Genomic DNA, 15,589 nt, shown 5'->3' with positions numbered 1-15,589 from the left:
GTGGCTCAGTGGCTACCCACTCCAGTATTCTTGCCTAGAGAATCCCATGGACAGGGGCGTCTGGCAAGCTGCAGTCCATGGGGCTGCAAAGAATCGGACTGGACTGAGTGACTAACACACATAAGGCATTTAGGTGCCACTGGGGACCTCCGGACAATCCACAGGCCAGTACTGCGGAACCAGTGAGTCCTAGCAACTCCCGGCTCTGCCCGAGGCAGGAGCAGTTCTTTGGTCTGTTCTGGGTCTGCCCAAAGTGGGGGGAGCCTTACAGTCCCAATGACCCAGCTGCTGGCCTGAGTCTGCCTCCCTGGGCCCCCGCCTACAGTTCGGACTGTGTGAGCCGGTGACTGAGTAGGACAGCACGCTGTTCTGAGAGGGTTCATCTCAGGCACCGTGAGTTCCAACTAGACTTTAGGAGTCTGGAAAATATCCATCTCACAAGGAGAAAAGCCAACCCTTTGTTAACAACATGTGAGCTGATTTCCTTCTGAAAGAAGGGGTGACAGTCAGAGCTCTGGAGAACAGATATGGAAATCAACAGTAGCCAATTAAAAATGAAAAGGGCAGGGGGGCTCCCTGAGTCTTCAGGGGGTGGAAGCCAGCTACACCCCCAGATGGTGGTGTCAGGAGTGAGCCCAAGGTGGGCAGCAGGTGTGACTCTGGCCGTGAGAGGGTCCTGATGAGTGTTTCTGACCTGCAGAACCTGGGTCACCTGCCTGCCTCTATGAGTCTGATAGGCAGGCGCCTGAGGGGCCCACCTCCACCCTGACTGCAAGAGAGGCAGGAAGGAAGTGGGGGCTCCTAAGAAGGGGTCCCCAGCCCAGCAGGAGGGGTTGTCAGAGGCCCAGGTGGTCCAGCGGGTGGACAGGAGCTGGTATGTTCCCGTGGCAGCAGGCCTCAGGCCACTCCTACAAAACCGACTCTGCCTGGGCTTCTAGTGCCCCATTGTTTGGAATGACCTTCATTCTGATGTCAAACTCCTACTGTTAGCAAACTCGGGTTCAGCTGCAGGTCGATCAAGAAATCGATAATGAGGGACAAGTGTTAGGTAACAGCAAAGATGGTTTTATTGGGGAAACTGGCAGTCTTGGGGAGACGGTGGACTTATGTCCAAGACTCAACTCACCCCCTGGGTTTTGCCTGGAGATCACGTAGGAGGGGGGCTATGCCAGGGCAGAGGGCTGTGGAGGCCATGATCAGCGCGTGGACATTCTTCCGACTGTGAGGTAACCTGGGGTCAGCTTCACCACCCTCTGGTTCTGTCCACTCTGGGGGCCACATCTTGCGGGCAGCACACAGTTAGTTTCTCCCATCGGGCATGGGTTTCGGTGTCTGCAAAACAGCTCAAGGGGTGGGGCTTAAAATGCCACCTCCAGCCCTTGAGGAAGACCTAGAGCTCCCTGGCTCTGTGCTGTGCTCAGTTTAATGACTAACCTCTCCTTATTTTGTCTTACTTGACTGTTTTCCTTTTCCTCTGTGTTTTCTCATTTCTCTGATCACATTTATTCTTTGGCGAATGTTTTTCTACAGACAAGAGGCAAGTGGATGACATGAGTGGGTAGGTCTATCCCAGGAAGGCCCCAGAGGGTCCTGCTTGGTTCCACTACATTTCTCAAGACTCAGTTTGAGGTTGACCTCTTGGGAGATGTCCCTGGAACAGGGCATCCTGCTGCTCTGTCCCATCATGGCCCACATCCTCCAGGTCCTTCCGCCAACACTGCCTAGCCCTGGCTCCTCGGACGCCCGAGGGGTCTGGTGGGAGAGAGGCTGGAGGGCCGGGACACGCTGGAGCCAGAGCACCTGTCCCCTCCCTCTGCTTTCAAGGGCTCCTCGGCTGTGGCCTCCGGGCAGGCCTGCATGGTTCCAGCCTAGCCAGGAGCCCTGGCTAATTTCCCATGGCCCCACCACTCATTCCCATTTCAGCATCTAGTTACTTCCATCACATGTGTAACAAATTTCCTATATTCAAGTTCCTCTCCTGGAAACTCCGGGGGCTTCTGTTTTCCAGATGAGAGCCTGACCCCCACTCACTGCTCAGAGACAGGAGACCTTGGTGGCCAAGGGGACAGGCTGTGGCATCAGGCTGGGATGGGTCCATGCTGACCCTCTCTGCCTGTGTGACCCAGAGCACTAATTTACTTTAGTGCTCTGGGTCTCAGTTTCTCCACCTAAAAAGTGGAACATAACACCTGGGAGAGATGCTGTGTAAGAGCACAGAATCCAGTACCTGGCTCAGGATGCCAGTCTGCCTCCGTCATAGCGTGGCTGAAGGGGTGTCCTGGGTCACAGTGTGGCTGGAGGGCTGTCCTGTGTTGTAGTACAGCTGGAGGGATGTCCTGGGTCACAGTGCAGCCGGAGGGGCATCCTGGGTCACAGTGCGGCCAGAGGGGTGTCCTGGGTCACAGCATGGCTGGAGGGGCGTCCTGTGTCATAGTGCAGCTGGAGGGGTGTGCTGGGTCACAGTGCGGCTGGAGGGGTGTCCTGGGTCACAGTGCAGCTGAACGGGTGTCCTGGGTCATAGCATGGCTGGAGGGGTGTCCTGGGTCACAGTGCGGCTGAAGGGGTGTCCTGGGTCATAGCATGGCTGGAGGGGTGTCCTGGGTCACAATGCGGCCGGAGGGGCATCCTGGGTCACAGCATGGCTGGAGGGGCGTCCCGGGTCACAGCATGGCTGGAGGGGTGTCCTGGGTCACAGTGTGGCCAGGGGATGTCCTGGGTCATAGTGTGGTCGGAAGGGTGGCCTGCATCATAGGGTGGTCGGAGGGGTGTCCTGACTGGAGGTCTGCAGGGCACCCCAGCAGGGTGGTCGCGATCTCCACAAGGAAGCTGACAGTCAGACTGGAAGGTGTTCTCCCGTGACCACAGCCGGTAAGAGGCAGAGCTGGGACTCAAACCTGGGCAGTCTAACTGCACAGCCCAGAGCATGACCACCCCTGTGCCTCCTCCACCCCAACCCACCCCAGCCCCTGCCTGGGGAGACAGGGTGCCCAGGCATCTGGGGAGGGCCAGGTTAGGGGGTCCGCAGCAGGGGATGGACACTGTGGGTTCTCAGCCAGGCAGGGTCCCTCCCTGTGCTTCTTGGCCTCAGGGAGCCTGACGTCCGGGCCCGTGTAAGTTTAGAACCGCTCCCCTGGGTGCCAGTCGTCTCCTGCAGAATGGACGTGGACCACGTAGGACGCCTCCGTGGCTGCCCCGGGAGTCTGGAGGCTGACAGTGGCAGCGGGAAGGAGCTGCCGTGCCACCGATGGAAACCCAGGGGCCCTCTTGGTGACTCCCACTCGCTGGACGGGCGCCTGCCCCAGCCGCTCGTGTCTGGATTCCCCTCTCCCTTCCCTTCAGGTCCAGAGCTTGCAGGACATGGAGAACGTCTGCCTCACGGTGAGCCAGAGCTCGCGTGGGCCGCATGGACCCTGTGCACAGCTCCCACCTCACCAGCCCGCCACACGGGGCCGCTTGGCTCCAGCCCTGCTGCGGTCCACGCTACCCTTGTGGACCCGCCCAGGGAGGCCACCGGGCCCTGGAAGGGAGTATGAAGCATTCCACCTGCCCCGCAGGCTCCTCCCACCCCGGCCCTCGCCTGCCCTGGCAGTGCTTGGGACTAGCCTGCTGTTCCCCTCCCTGTCATTGGATTGCTTGCCTGACAGCACAGATGGGCAGGTAATTTGATTGATATCTGGGGAGAAAACAGGGCAGCTTTTTGTATCCACATTTGGCTGCAGGAGAATGTGTTCAGAGAGCTACAGGCAAAGTATCAGAGCCCAGGGTAGGAGTCTGGGCCGGGTTCGAGTATGCCTAGGGTCTAAACAGGGTCCTGGGAGGGCCCTGGGGGAGCAGGGACGCTGAGGAGCGTAGGGAACGGGAGTGTCCCTGCGAGGCAGTGGTGGAGAGGGGAGATGGAGGCCCACGGGCTGGGGCGGGGTCAGGGAGGGTTGGCATGTCGTTCCCGCCGTGATGGGGGTCTGTCATCGCTCCCGGGATCAGATTTGCTCCCGGGATCAAAGGACGCTGGGGCAGGGGGGCAGAGCGGCGGCTGCGCGCGGTCCGATCGGCCGCCTGGCGGCGCCCGAAGGCGGGGTGCACGCCGCCCCCGAACGCCCTCTGTCCGGCGGGACTCACCAGGGAAGAACCTTTTGTCCCCGGCCGCGGCCGGACGTTTCCCGGTGACGCAGGACGGTAAACAAGCCGAGCGGAGGGCCCACGTCAGGCGCAAACGGCGACCTTGTGGCCGGGCGAGCGCGCGGCGGAGCCCGCATCGCTGTTCTGCGCGCCCGCGGAAGAGGCCGCGGCCACCTGCGGGCACCAAGTCCTGCTGGGGACCCCAGGGCCCCTTCCTGGACCGCTGCAGACCGCCGAGGAGCGGGGCCGGGGGGGGGGGCGGTGTAGAGGGATGAGAGGTGTGGCCATCACAGTCTAGGCGGCCCCGTGCCCACCGGCAAACCCCCTCCCCCTCCCACCTGCCTGATTTAAACCTGGCCGGGAAACCTGCAGTCCTGCCCCAGCCCGGTCTCCACCGGAATCCTCATTTGTTCAGAATCCTGTTTCAGAAACGCAGTTTAAACCCCATCCTCCCCAAACTCTAACCCAAGGTGTTTTTACCCCAACTTTGCTGGGCCCTTTAGTGAAAAGTGAGTGAAGTCTCTCAGTCATGTCCAACTCTTTGCGACCCCATAGACTGTAGCCTACTAAGCTCCTCCATCCATGAGATTTTCCAAGCAAGAGTACTGGAGTAGGTTGCCATTTCCTTCTCCAGAGGCTCTGACCCAGGGATCGAACCCAGGTCTCCCACATTGTGGGCAGACCTTTACCGTGTGAGCACTTCCGAAGCCAACAGCAGTCTAACCTGGGGCTTCCTGCGTGTGGCTCAGTGGTGAAGAATCCATCCGCCAGCGCAGGAGGTGTGGGTTCTGTCTGTGGGTGGGGAAGACCCCCTGGAGGAGGGCATGGCAACCCACTCCAGTATTCCTGCCTAGAAAATCCCGTGAACAGAGAAGCCTGGTGGGCTACAGTCCATGGGGTCCCAAAGAGTCCGACACAACTTCGCAATTAAAACACCACACGACCATCCCTGGTCAGTTGTGTGTCTGACAAATGTCGCCATTTTCTGAAGGCTTTACAGACATGCCGTCCACGTTTGTGTCTTTAATCCTCCTGGAAACTGTTCGTGCGTGTCTGTAGTATGTCAGAGGCTCAGTGTCACTCTTCCCCCGGTTGGCTAATGGATTGCTGCCAGACACTAAGGTCTATAGTTCCTCTGTCTGCACTTTGATCGTGGCCACATATGAAGCATCTGTACACACCCTGTGTCCCGGCTCTGTTTATTCAGCCAGTCTCCTTGCCATCTGTTTCATCCTGTGTTGTGATCACTCGTCACTACAGTGATTCTAAATATCACTTCCCAGTGGCAGGCGCACAGGGCGCTGCGGCAGCGCCTTCGGGGCGCGTGTCTTCCCGCACAGATGCCCCGGGGACACCACGCCCTCCTGCTCTTAGGACGTCTGATTGATCTCTTGGCCTCCTGGTTAGTCGTCACCTTAGCACTTACCTTCCTTCTTCCCTTCAGGACAGTGTCTTCTGCACCCTTGCTCCCCTCCCTTGTTTTGGTGGAGTGTTCTTTTAGAGGCTTTCTGAGACCTTCACGGGAGTGAACTTTCGAGAGCCTGCACTTTCAATCACGTGACTGATAGGTTGGCAGGGTACAGAGTTCTAGGTAGGAGTGATTTTTCTCCTGGAACCTTGAAGGCATTTGCAGACCGTTATGACAGGTAGCATTTTCCAGAAATAGCCAGAACAGCACGTCCAGTCCTGAATGGCCTTCCAGAACCCCACTGCTCTCCACCAGGACATCCCTCGGATCTTGGCAGGTATTCGGGACGCCCTGACGAACAGCAGGCGTGGGAGTCAAGTGGAGTGACTCTCCAGACTAGGCCACGACAGACAGAGGGCTTCCTCCTGGCTCTCTCTCATGGACTGTCTGCCCTGGAACCAGCTTCCTTGTTCTGAGGAAGCCCTGGCCACATGGGGAGACTGCACGTGGGTGTCCTGGCTAGTAACCCCAGTTGAGGCCTCAGCCTGGAGGCAGCATCCGTCCCAGGCATGAGTCACCAAACTTTCAGATAATTTCAGGCTCCAGGCTGCAAATCACCAGCAAATTCCAAGTGGTGCAGAAGTAGACTGCCCCCTCCGCACCTGCTCAAATGGAAGATTTGTGGGCAAAATAATTGCCGGGATTTGCAATGTAGCTTGTGTGACAGAACGGCCCTCCTCACGCCAGCGACCAGCAGAGCAGAGCTGAGGACACAGCAGTGAGTCCTCTGCACCTGCGGAGACGGGGGTCCAGTCAGCACTTCACATGAATGTGTCCAACTCTCTGCGACCCCACGGACCACAGCACGCCAGGCCTCCCTGTCCATCACCAACTCCCGGAGCCTGCCCAAACTCACGTCCATCGAGTCAGTGATGCCATCCAACCCGTTCATCCTCTGTCGTCCCCCTCTCCTGCCTTCAATCTTTCCCAGCATCCAGGTCGTTTCAAATGACTGAGCTCTTCGCATCAGGTGGCCAACATACTGGAGTTTGAGCTTCTTTGAAAAAGCATTTATGTTTATTTACTGCTGTGCTGTCTTTGTGCTGCATACAGGCTTCCCGAGCTCCGGCGAGCAGGGGCTACCCTCCAGGCGGGGTGCACAGGCGCCCCGCTGCAGCGGCTGCTCTCACTGCGGGGCACAGGCCCTAGAAGGCAAGCTCAGCAGAGACGCGCGAGTCTAGCCGCCCCGAGGCTCGTGGGACTCTCCTGGCTCAGGCATCGAGCCGTGTGCCCTCCGTCGGAAGAGACTCTACACCTCTGAGCCACCACGGAAGCTGCATATAACTGTTTAAGCAATGTGAAAGAAGGTGAACTGTGAACTCCCAGATGCTCAAGCTGGGTTTAGAAAAGGCAGAGGAACCAGAGATCAAGTTGCCAACGTCCATTGGATCGTGGAAAAAGCAAGAGAGTCCCAGAGAAACATCTACTTCTGCTGTATTGACTACACCATAGACTTTGACTGTGTGGATCACAACAAACTCTGCAAAATTCTTAAAGAGATGGGAATACCAGACCACCTGACCTGCCTCTTGAGAAATCTATATGCAGGTCAAGAAGCAACAGTTAGAACTGGACAAGGAACGACAGACTGGTTCCAAATCAGGAAAGGAGTACGTCAAGGCTGTATATTGCCACCCTGCTTATTTAACTTATATGCAGAGTACATCATGAGAAACGCTGGACTGGATGAAGCACAAGCTGGAATCAAGATCACCGGGAGAAACATCAGTAACCTCAGATGTGCAGATGACACCACCCTTATGGCAGAAAGGGAAGAAGAACTAAAAAGCCTCTTGATGAAAGTGAAAGAAGAGAGTGACAAGTTGACCTAAAACTCAACATTCAGAGAACTAAGATTATGGCAGCCGGTCCCATCACTTGCTGGCAAATAGATGGGGAAACAATGGAAACAGTGACAGACTTTATTTTTTTGTGCTCCAAAATCACTGCAGATGGTGACTGCAGCCATGAAATTAAGACGCTTACTCCTTGGAAGAAAAGTTTTGACCAACCTAGACAGCATATTAAAAAGCAGAGACATTACTTTGCCAACAAAGATTCGTGTAGTCAAACCTACAGTTTTTCCAGTAGTCATGTATGGATGTGAGAATTGGACTATAAAGAAAGCTGAGCACTGAAGAATTGATGCTTTTGAACTGTGGTGTTGGAGAAAACTCTTGAGAGTCCTTGGACTGCAAGGAAATCCAAACAGTCCATCCTAAAGGAAATCAGTCCTGAATATTCTTTGGAAAGACTGATACTAAAGCTGAAATTCCAATACTTTGGCCATCTGATGTGAAGAATTGACTCACTGGAAAAGTCCCTGATGCTGGGAAAGACTGAAGGCAGGAAAAGGGGATGACAGAGGATGAGATGGTTGGATGGCATCACCGACTCAATGGACATGAGTTTGAGTGAATTCCAGGAGTTGGTGATGGACAGGGAGGCCTGGTGTGCTGCAGTCCATGGGGTTGCAAAGAGTTGGACACGACTGAGCGACTGAACTGAGCTGAACTGAAAAGAAGGTGGACATCTCACAGGTTCCCAGCACCCAGTGCCCACTGCTGTTCATGGCAGCACGCTTGAGCCTTCCCAAAGGATGGGGGACCAGTGGGATGTCCGCTTCTCTGGGCGAGATCTGCTAGATTTGCTGGTGACCTGGAGGTGACGGGAAAACAGGGGGCAAAGCCCCATGAGGCCTGTGCTGGTCATTCTCTGTGCTGCAGCCACCCCTCTGCCCGCCCCTGGTCTGGCACCGGGAGCTGCTGGTGAAGGCAGCCTCTTTCCTCCCAAATGCAGGTGGGCCCAGAGCTCAGGCAGCTGTCACCCAGACAAGCTGAAGGACCACCCCTCAGACCTCAGGAGACAAGACTCGGGGTCAGGGGCCCCGTGGGGCCCATCACAGCTTAGGGAGGACCGCAAGTGCAGCGTCAGGAAGGGGAGGCCCCCCAGGGAGGGTGTGGGGAGCCGGACTGGGGGTGCAGGAAGCTCTGTCCCAGCCAGTCCTCGCCTGCCCCGGTCCCAGGTCTGAGCCAGTGCTGGAGCTAGAACCAGCCACAGAGCCTCGGACTATCCTCCGGGGGTGGACCCCAGCCTGGGCAGGTGTGCAGGGCGAGATGAGTCCTTCCATCTCTCAAGAAAGAGTCACTACTGAGTGTTTACCACCACTAGGCATGCTGGGAGTGCGGCTAAGAGCAAAAGAAGCAAAAGTCGCTCCCCTCAAAGAGCTAACCTTCTGGGGAGAGACAGACACTGCCTACAGCCCAGTGGGCACAGGCCGGGAGACAGGCAGTGGGGCTCAGCTAGCCTGAGGGGGCTGGAAGGGCAGCGGGGTGCGGGGGGCTCTCTGAACAGTGCTCAGCGAGGGGAGGGCTTCCCTGGTGGCTCAGAAGTTAAAGAATCCACCCACCAAGCCAAAGACACAGGTCCAATCCCTGGCTTGGGAAGACCCCTTGCAGGAGGAAACGGCAACCCACTCCAGCATTCTTGCCTGGAGAATCTCATGGACAGAGGAGCCTGGTGGGCCACAGTCCACGGGGTCGCAGAGAGTTGGACAAAACTTAGTGACTAAACAACAGCAATGGCGAGGGGCAGGTGTCCCTGGGCAGAGGCGGAAGGGAGAGGGCACAGGCGGCCCCCTGGAGGGGGAGGGGACTCCAGGCAGCGGGGATCCAAGGCAGAGCAGGGCAGGGGGCCGCTGGGTGGGCCTGGGGAGAGCAGCTTGGAAGAAAGCTCAGGGAGCCAGGAAGGAAGGGGCTTCGTGCCTTGGAAAACACCCCCGATGCGCCAGTGAACAAGAAGTGAAAGCAGATATGCACACCAGCCTTTTTTATGTGTTTCAAGATAAAACACCGAAGCCCTGAAGGCTTCCTGGGAATTAGAAATTACTTTCAAAGGCAAGAGTCTCAAATTTACCTGTAAACCACGGCCTGGGAGTGACAAGCACCTCCTGGGGAGAGAAAAACAGGACCCCAGGGCCCACAGTCCGCCCAGCAGGCTCGTCTGCGCCCAAGGCAGCCGTCCACGGAGATGCATCCAGAGGCCACGAGGCTTCTCAGGGAGCCGGCATGTCCTCCTCGGTTTCACAGATGAGGAACCCGAGGCCCAGACAGGTCAAGGCGTGTGAAGGCCACGCAGCTCCCCCTGGGCCTGCCCCCAAGCCTGCAGCTGCCCCTGGCGCACCCTGCCCACCCCTGGTCTGGCACCCCGGGAGCAGCTGGCGAAGGCAGCCTCTTCCCTCCCAAGTGCAGGTGGGCCCAGAGCTCAGGCAGCTATCACCCAGCCAAGCTGGAGGACCACCCCTCAGACCTCAGGAGATGAGACTCGAGACTCAGGGTCAGGGGCCCCATGGGGCCCCTCCTCTCATCTCGCCCGGCCTGTCTCCCTCCTGACCCGCCTCCCACTTCCTGCCTGAGCCTTCCCACTGTCTGTGACACCTTCTGCGGCAGAAAGCAGGCTCCCAAGGGCTGAAGTCTTTCCCTGAGTGCTTGCTGCTGCAGCCCGAACGTCCAGGCAGCACCTGGCACACAGCAGTGCCCTGGAGCAGTCCTGACCTGTTCGGTAGTTAGAATAGGGAAAAGGGGTCCAGAAGGGCAGTGGCCAAAAGACACAGAAGGGAAAAGCCCATGAATACAGAACAAGCAGATCAGCGGACCAGAGCGAGGCCCTCAGGCAAAACACACAGCCCTCCCGGCCAGCCCCATGCACACAGGGCAGGTGCAGGGGGAGGAGACGAATGTATAAAAGGAGGAAGCCTGGAAGATGGGGCTCCTCTTCTCTGCGCATCTCTTGGGCCGGCCCGCCCTCATGCCTAGAGGGTGTATTTCCCTTTGTTTGCCAAATAAACCTGAGCTGTATCACTAGTCCGTCCGTTGCTTCAAATTTTTGCTGCAGTGAGAGAGAACCGAGGAAATTACAAACTTCCCTGACACATACGGTGCCGTGACTCGGATTTAACCTGGCTGAAACAACCTCAACTCGGCTCCCACAAGGCAGAGGCCAAACAGAGCAAAAGCCCAACTCGGCAAAAGCTCCCACGGTGGAAGCTGAACGCGAAGAAACCCCAGCACAGGGGAAGTGACAAGAAGCCCAGGGTGCTAGAAACGGGGACAGCAGAAACGAACACGGCAGAAAGCTGAGGTGGCTCCGTCTCAGGGTCCAGAAGTCCTCCCGTCAGGCTAGGAAGTCCTCGCTTCTATGGCTGGAAGGACATGTGGCTGCCAGAATCTCAATCCCTCCACAATCTCTCATTCCTCGTTTCCTCGAAGCCCCGGCAATCGGCTGAGCGGCAGTAGGTGCCCAGGGTGCCCCGAAGGCTCTGCTGTCTGCTGTGCCTCGGCAGCAGGTGCCCAGGCAGGTGGAGGCTCTTCTGCCCTAACCCCCTTTACGCCAGGGTCAGGCCACTGAGAATGTGAGTACAGGGCAGGTATTTAGCAGATTTCCCGGCAAGTTAGGGAGGGGATTTCTAGACACGTTTCTCCCACCTATGTTCCCTCCCGTCCTTCAGCCCCTCTCTCCATTTATGCCACTATTTACAAAGTACTGGGCAGGTCATCATCTTTCCATTTCCAAAAATTGTGTTTGAAACTGTTCACCTAAGATTGGGACTCAAGCCCACACGTCAGGGACTCTGTGCTGTGCTCAGTCACTCAGCCGTGTCCGACCAGGGCTTGAGCCAGGCCGGAATCCATAGCACTCAGTTTCAGGACCTAATGAAGCTCAGGTTCCTGATGTCTCATTGCAAAATAAAATTCCGTGGCAGACCCAGCAATAGGCAAGAGGTAGATTTGTTCGGATTCAGAGGTAAACACACTCCAAGAGTGCGGGCCGTCACAGAGGATGAGCCTGTGGCCGTGGAATGTGGTGCAGTTAGTGTTAGTGAGTTGGGTGATTTCATATGTTAATGAGTGGGAGGGTCATTCCAACAACAGGGGAGCTACCCATTCATCCGTCTTTGACAGTGCCTTGGGACTGTCCTGGCACCCCTGGGTATGTCACTTAGCTTGCAGACTGAGGATGAAGGTTTAGCTGAAATTGGCTTGTTTGTCATCTTAGACCCATTTGATTTTAATCAGTTTATGTTATGCCCTTCAGTTCAATTCAGTCTCTCAGTCATGTCCGACTCTTTGCAACCCCATGGACTGCAGCACACCAGGCCTCCCTGTCCATCACCAACTCCTGAAGTTTACTCAAACTCATCTCCTCTGAGTCAGTGATGGCATCCAACCATCTCATCCTCTGTCATCCCCTTCTCCTCCCACCTTCAATCTTTCCCAGAATCAGGGTCTTTTCCAATGAATCAGTTCTTCGAATCAAGAGGCCAAAGTATTGGAGTTTCAGATTCAACATCAGTCCTTCCAATGAATATTCAGGACTGATTTCCTTTAGGATGGACTGCTTTTATCTCCTTGTAGTCCAAGGGACTCTCAAGAGTCTTCTCCAACACCACAGTTCAAAAGCATCAATTCTTCGGTGCTCAGCTTCCTTTATAGTCCAACTCTCACATCCATACATGACCACTGGAAAAACCGCAGCTTTGACTACATGGATGTTCGTTGGCAAAGTAATGTCTCTGCTTTTTAATACGCTATCTAGATTGGTCATAACTGTCCTTCCAAGGAGTAAGCGTCTTTTAATTTCATGGCTGCAATCACCATCTGCAGTGATTTTGGAGCCCAGAAAAATTAAGTCTGTCACTGTTTCCAGTGTTTCCCCATCTATTTGCCAGCAAGTGATGGGACCAGATGCCATGATCTTCATTTTCTGAATGTTGAGTATTAGGTCAACTTGTCACTCTCCTCTTTCACTTTCATCAAGAGGCTTTTTAGTTCCTCTTCCCTTTCTGCCATAAGGGTGGTGTCATCTGCATATCTGAGGTTACTGATGTTTCTCCCGGTGATCTTGATTCCAGCTTGTGCTTCCTCCAGCCCAGCGTTTCTCATGATGTACTCTGCATAGAAGTTAAATAAGCAGGGGGACAATATCCAGCCTCGACGTGCTCCTTTTCCTGTTTGGAACCAGCCTTGTTCCCTGCCCATTCTGTTATTACCTACAGTGGGTCTATGACAATGAGGTGTTTACCATGGGAGATACCCTAAGCTATTCTTATGGAGGACTAGGGTAGGAAGTCAGTGACTTACAGTCCCTCAGAGCGATAAGAGGATGAGCCTGACGGCTGCTTCACCAAGTTCCCAGTCTCAGAGCACAGGCTTGGATTGCTTTACATCATGGTGTCTATTCCCATCCGTGGTGGACAAACCAGCAATGAGTTAAGGTTACAACCCCTTAATCCTACCCAGCACTGGTCACGCTGGAGGCCTTGGGTATACCCAACTGCAGTCCAGGGGTCCCAGGAGGTCAACATGATTCAAACTGTCCCAGGACCCAATTCTTGGGAGGCCAACCTGCCTCGACCTGCCTGGGGATTCAATCTCCAGGAGGCTGTCACACCTCAGCCTGCCTGGGGATCTGCACCCTGACTCAGGCACACACGGCTCTCAGGCTGCAACAGTACTGGGTAGAATGAGCTTTAAAAAGGCTTACCCCTAAGGAAGTCCGCCCATGGCAATAGAGGTAAGCCTACTGGCTGTGGGGCTGTGCCCAGTCTCAGCAATAACTCAGGAATCCAATGAGAACCCCACTGCCTTTCTGGAAAGTCTGAGATAGGCTCTCCAAAAGTTTGCCAATCTGGACTTAAACTCTCATGAGAGACAGGCGACTTCAAAGGACAAATTCTCGTCCTAACGTGCATCAGACATCAGGATAAAGTTCCAACAGCTCCAGCAGCAGGACCCTGCTGCCTCTTTAGATGAGGTGGTCCAGACAGCCACCAATACCTTTTATAACAGAGAACAGGAGAGGGAGGCCAAGGCTCAGGAAAGGGATAAAAGGAAAGAGACAAGGCATGCCCGATGCTGGCCACCCTCCAGGGAAGCCTGATGGCACCCCGAGTCCTTGAAGGACAAAGCACAGGGCAAATGCCTGATCTGCAGACAGGCAGGACCTTTGGCCAAAGAGTGTTCAAAGAGTGACAAGTCTCCTAAAACGGCTTGCTACAAATGCCATCAATTGGGACATTGGACGGCACTCTGCCCTCGGGACCCAAGAGCCTCAAGGTCAAGTGCCAGGCCTGCCCTCATGATGGTTCAGCAGGACTGAAGCGGCCTGCTCCAGCCAGTCTGCCTGTCACAGATGATCATCACGGGGCTGGAGCCAAGGGTGTGACTGGATGTGGCCGGTAGGTTGAGAATTTCTTGGTTGACACGGGGGCAACCTACTCTGTCCTGACCTCTTACTCCGAAGCCTTCTCCTCCCAAACCTGTACCATTTTGGGTGCTACAAGAAAAGCAATTATAAAAAGGTTCACCCGAGCACTTCTTTGTCGCTGGGATGCACAGATATTTCTCCCACCAGTTTCTGGTGGTCCCTGAGTGCCCTTCCCTTACTGAGAAGAGCTCTTCCCCTGCCTTTGAAATTTTGCATCTATTCCAGTCCTGATAGAAGATGCTTTAAAACTCTCTCTTGGGGGCAGCCTAACTATTTTTACCAGCCGCCAAGTGAAACAACTTCTGAATGGGAGAGGCCATTTATGGATGTCTGATCAAACATCCTCAGATATCAAGTAGTACTCATGGAAAACCCAGACCTGACTATATCCCCTCGTGAGGCTCGTAACCCTGCCACCCTCCTTCCCACCCTCAAGGGCTCTATCCCCTTTCACTCTTGCCTAGAAACCTTGGACCACTGGACAAAACCCCAAGCGGGATTGTCAGAAGGTCCTCTGGCCAATCCTGAGGAAATCTGGTGCACCGACGGAAGCAGCTTGGTCTTGGCTGGAAAAAGAAGAGCAGTAGTCTCCAGTCTTGAGACCATACAGGCTAAGCCTCTGCCTGCAGGTACTGCAGCCCAGTCAGCTGAGCTCATGGCCCTGACTCAAGCTTTAGAGCTGGGGAAAGGAAAAAGAGGAGCCATTTACACTGACCCCAAGCATGCCTTTCTGGTGCCTCACACACATGCTGCTTTTGGGAAGAGAGAGCCACTTGACCACCCGAGGGTCCCCAGTCAAATATGGTGACAAAATCCTTAGGCTCTTGGAGGCAGTGCATCTGCCCACTGAGGTTTCAGTCTCCCACTGTAAAGGACGCCAAAAAGGGAGCACGGAAGTGGCAGGAGGGAGCCAAGCAGCCGATCAGGCAGCTGGGAGAGCAGCAGTGGGGAGCCATGCCCTAATAGGAGCGGCCACCTTAGTTCCACAGACTAATTTGCCAGGAACTCCTTCATATACTGAACGTGAAACTCTTAAAGCTAAGAGTGAGGGCTTACAAGAAGACCATATGGGGTGGTTCCAAAAGGAGGGACTCATTTTCCTTCCTGGAAACCTCCAATGGAAGTTGGTTAACTCCTTGCATGCCACCACTCATTTAGGGGAAAAGGCCCTCCAAAGATTACTGGAAAGGTCCTTCAGAGGAACAGGCCTCCAAACGACCACAAGGCAAGTGGTCTCCTCTTGTGCCACTTGCCATTAGACAACCCCCAAGGAGCTCGAAGGCCCCAGCTGGCCCAGCCCGTCCCGCAACGTGGGGCCTACCCAGGAGAGGATGGGCAGATGGACCCCACCCAGGGGCCAGTTTCTCAAGGGTATAAATCCCTATGAGTCATGACAGACACATTCACAGGATGGAGTGAAGGCTTTCCCACCCGGACTGAGAAGGCTGAGGAGGTGGTAAGGAAAACTGCTCCATGAAATCATTCTGAGACTAGGTCTGCCCAGGTCATTACAAAGGGACAACGGGACATCGTTTACGTCCAAGGTCACCCAAGGGGTCTCTAAAGCACTGGGCATTACTTATTATCTCCATTGTGCCTGGAGCCTGCAGTCTTCAGGAAAAGTAGAAAGAGCCAACCAATTCTTAAAATCAGCAATAAAAAAGATAACCCAGGAGACCTCCCTGGGATGGAAGGAGGCTTTACCAATAGCTCTCCTCTGCACCCACATTGCCTCTAAGG

The 15,589-nt window shown here is 55.3% G+C and overlaps 1 protein-coding gene across 2 annotated transcripts in view; it reads right to left on the bottom strand.

The window, feature by feature from the left end:
* Nucleotides 1-15,589, bottom strand: part of KLF15 (Kruppel like factor 15) — a 68,902-nt gene that overhangs the window by 27,002 nt on the left and 26,311 nt on the right. The gene's annotated exons all lie outside the window — the stretch shown is intronic.

Source organism: Capra hircus, chromosome 22 (assembly GCF_001704415.2).
Source record: "Capra hircus breed San Clemente chromosome 22, ASM170441v1, whole genome shotgun sequence".
Lineage (NCBI taxonomy): Eukaryota > Metazoa > Chordata > Mammalia > Artiodactyla > Bovidae > Capra > Capra hircus.
The sequence above is the reverse complement of the archived record's forward strand: the minus strand, read 5'-3'. Positions and strand labels throughout refer to the sequence as shown.